The following is a 4,567-nucleotide window of genomic DNA, read 5'->3' as shown; positions in this document are numbered from 1 at the left end:
ATATGTTGAAGAAAAGAGAAGTTTTGACTAATCGGGTAAATCATAATTATGAGGCAAACCTTATTCTAAAACATAAACATAAATTTAGACAGACAATAAGGTTAATTTACCCTGGCATACCTAACCTCCAGTGCGCATCCGTCCACTCTGACGATCACATGATGTAAACAGGAGATCACGTGGTCTCCAGATGATGATGGAGACATTGTGTCACATGATCTCCTGCATGTCCCCGATCACATGGGTGATGACAACTGTTTTTGACCATCGAGATTCTCGTGATAGATGGATATAGCATATCTGTCCATCTAGCATGAGAATCAAGCATCAGATGATATGCATGACAAACCTCACAGAATCATCCGTTGTGCTCCGACACACTCGACGGTCATGTGAGTTGTCATCATGGTCATTTTGCTGTGTTTAGTCTCCCGTGAGTGACTGTCCTATCCCCGCAGCCATTTTGTGTTTGCTCAGCGGCCATCTTAGTTTCAGTCGCAATATTGCTGTGTTTAATATCCCTCTACCGATCTGCCCAGCTATTTTGTTGCTCATGGCGTGGTGTGTAGGCCTCTGAGTCACACCATGGACTTGTGGCATGGCGTGCAGGCCTCTGAGTCACGCCATGGACTTGTGGCGTACCGTGCTATTCTTCAAAGAAGGATACGCTACGGCATGTAATACAGTGCTTAACCGCTGGGTGGCGAGTGCTCCACTGTTGTAATTTGTACTGAATGCCTTGTACTGAAAGCCATACTGTTAAACTTATAGTAAATTGGATGGATATCACATTCACAGTTCGCACAACCAATATTATTAATGTCACATATTGTACATACAGTACAGTTCTGTACCATACAATAAGATCTTATAACAGTTTGCAAATCACTGCACATACAGTATTGTACATACGGTGCAGTAACTGAACAGTAGAGAAGTTGCCCGAGTTGTTATCATGGTATAACCGATACTGTAGATTAATGAGATGCACGCACAGCTTTCACTGAGATGGGTTGAATTACAGTATGACAATTTTTTTTAATTAAAAACAGCAGTGGGAGGATTGCACAAGGATAAGGCCACTCTGTGCGGTTCACTGTAGCTGGCGTGTGGGCTAGTGGTTAGGTGATCACTTTGGAAGAATTATGGTCTTGGGTTCGATCCCTGGAAAAGAATATACCGTACCATATACTTTATTTTATTTTTTATTGGCACTGTCTGCTCTGGACACTATAGTGAAACTACTGTAGTAGTGTTGTACTATAATACTGTAGTGTTGTTGTTTAAAAGGCTGCTTAAAAGAAAGACATTACAAACTGTGTGTTTAAATAGTGCAAAACTTTTGTCAATGTCTGCGCTGTGGTGGCTGTCAGCTTCGAGGGGTTGCAATGGGATTTCATGTGCATGCCCAGTGGAGGGGTTACAATGGGATCTGTGGCACCAAGCCATACGCTATGTAGCGCTTTGCCATGGTGTATGCAAGATCATCACTGCACATGTGCAGTTGTCTGTATTACTACAGTACTGTACGGTATGCTGTTGAATTTTCACCCTTGCGTCACTCTGCGCTGTCCAAGACTTGTACACAATAGTCATTTTATGACTTCAGAAACTGCTACAGTAGTGCGCTCTCTTTGAGAAGGAAGCCTCTAAATTATAAACTGACTATGCTCTGTATTACAAACTAACTGTGCGCCTAAAAATCAAAATGTAGATGCAGTGTCAGCCTTGCACACTATAGCGACGTCTCTTGGACTGTATCTGAGAGTTTTTTCTGTCTGTGAGAGAGCTCTCTGTGTTCAAAGCTGACTGTGCATTTGAAGTGCAAAATAGCGTTGCATCGCAAACTTGTGACAATGGTGATGCTGTTCCAACCTTGCACACTATAGTGATTTCTCATGTCCAGTAAGTAGTAGTGGGATCTGTATGAGAGAGAGCTCTCTGTATTATGCGGTTGGCGCTATGGTGGCTGTCAGCCATCTGTGATGGATTAGAAATGGAGGGGGTACAATGGGATCTGTGGCGCCAAGCAGTACGCTATGTAGTGCTATGCCATGGCATATGGAAGATCATCACTGAGCATGCGCAGTTGGCTGTATTACTGCAGTACTGTACGGTATGCTGTTGAATTTTCATCTCTGGTGGGCGCATGCCCAGTAGGAGGGTTGCGATGGGATTTCTGGTGCATGCCCAGTGGGCCGAGAGTCATACACAGTGCATCTGGTCCCTTCCCCCAAAGCAAGCAAGAGCCTCTCATTACCATAATAAAGGATGCTTTGTTAATCCATTTAGTGTAAGCAGTCAGCTCTGCCCTAGTGTCCTGAAAAATGCTATGAATTGTGACCATTGCCAATGACACCATCCCCCATCTGCTAGGACAACTAGTGTGCCGCTATGAATGTGTCTGTACTGTATACTAAAATTGATGGTGCAGTTGAATTTTGCACCACACAATAGTGATTTCATAACTGCAGAAACTGGTAGTGAATGGACTGTACAGTATGAGAGAGAGGGCTCTGTATTACAAACTGTGCACTTAAAGCGCAAAACACAAACATGCGACAATGTAAATGCCGACGTTTGCAATGCAAAATAGCATTGCAATGCAAACTTGCAGCAATGGTGATGCTGTTCCAACCTTGCGCACTATAGTGATTTCTCATGTCCAGTAAGTAGTAGTGGGATCTGTATGAGAGAGAGCTCTCTGTATTACACGGTTGGCGCTTTGATGGCTGTCAGCCATCTGCAATGGATTAGAAATGGAGGGGGTACAATGGGATCTGTGGCGCCAAGCCTTACGCCATGTAGCGCTATGCCATGGCGTATGCAAGATCATCACTGAGCATGCGCAGTTGGCTGTATTACTGCAGTACTGTATGGTATGCTGTTGAATTTTCATCTCTGGTGGGCGCATGCCCAGTAGGAGGGTTGTGATGGGATTTCTGGCACATGCCCAGTGGGCCGAGAGTCATACACAGTGCATCAGGTCCCTTCCCCCAAAGCAAGCAAGAGCCTCTCCTTACCATAATAAAGGATGCTTTGTTAATCCATTTAGTGTAAGCAGTCAGCTCTGCCCTAGTGTCCTGAAAAATGCTATGAATAGTGACCATTGCCAAGGACACCATCCCCCATCTGCTAGGACAACTAGTGTGCCGCTATGAATGTGTCTGTACTATATACTAAAATTGACGGTGCGGTTGAATTTTGCACCACACAATAGTGATTTCATAACTGCAGAAACTGGTAGTGAATGGACTGTGTATAGCGTTACACCACAAACTTGTGACAATGTAGTGATAGTGATTTCATGACTTTAGAAACTTTTCAATCCCGTGATGCCCACACTACTTTGCCACTACGGTTATGACTACACTACAGTGCACCACAGATGCCTACCGTAATGAGTGAATTAGTGTCGGCGTCGTGCATCGAACGTTATGCGTCGTGCATCGTACGTCACTGGCTATTGAAAATGGCTGCGATAAGGGTGAGGAGGTTCATGTCTGGTGAGCTCTTTGTCCTAGTGAAGTGGCGGGACCAAGCCTTTGCCACAAATTTAGACAAAGAGCTCGCCTACAGAAACGCGAGTGCTGAAATCTACAGGCGTTTAGGCCTGCGCCGAAATGTAAGGTCCCCGAAGAGCAGGTGGTCGGACCTGCTGAGGAGGGACAGGCCTCACCTAAAGTGGATCAGGAGGCATCTAAGGTGCAGTAAGTACAGTATTGCTGTATAATCACATGAATTACAGTATACTGTACAATAACAAATACAGTACAATGCACGACTCTGACATACGGTACTGTACTCTACAGTACTGTACACTGCACTGTAGGGTGTTGGATACTACAGTATCTGACGATGACTGATAGTTGTTACCACACACTGACATGACTGGCAGACATTTGATTGACATGGTGATTAAATCTACAGTACTGTACTGTACATGGACTAAAGGGCGACACACTATTGGTCGACATGGCTTGTTTGTATAATAAACCTACAGTAACAAAAGGCAAGTTGATTGATCCACCATTCTAATGCCTGTCGACCAAATCTATGTTAACCTACAGTACTGTACACACTATTTATCTGTGCTGGGCCTGCCCCTTTTAAGTCTGACATTATTACTGTACGTCATGGACAGATTCAGGGGTCTCCAATCAGCTCCCAACTGTCATCTCACAGGCTGTGTTTTAAAAATTAAATTTGGGAGCTGATTGGCTGGGATCTTGTACCAGCGGGAATTTTCATTTAGTATCACTGTGATACAAATGAAAATTCCACTGGTATTTAGTAATACCGTACTTACCCCTCCGGCGAGTTCCCGCGAATTCCTCAGCGAGGTCCTCCGCTGAGTTGCTGGCAGCCTAACGCTGCCAGCGACGGGCTCCAGTGTCATGCACATGTGCATGACAGGGAGACCCGGCAGTGCCTCGAATGCTTAGTTGAAGCTGGAAAGGCACTGCTGGGTCTCCATTGCCGGCAATGGGGCCCACATTGCTCTCGCCATCTTTTGTGCCATCTTGTACAGCTCGTGGGGTGGCGACAGTGCCACCCACAGAGCCGA

This window comes from Taudactylus pleione, unplaced genomic scaffold, assembly GCF_031769625.1.
Source record: "Taudactylus pleione unplaced genomic scaffold, aTauple2 ptg000108l, whole genome shotgun sequence".
Classification (NCBI taxonomy): Eukaryota; Metazoa; Chordata; class Amphibia; order Anura; family Myobatrachidae; genus Taudactylus; species Taudactylus pleione.
The sequence above is the reverse complement of the archived record's forward strand: the minus strand, read 5'-3'. Positions refer to the sequence as shown.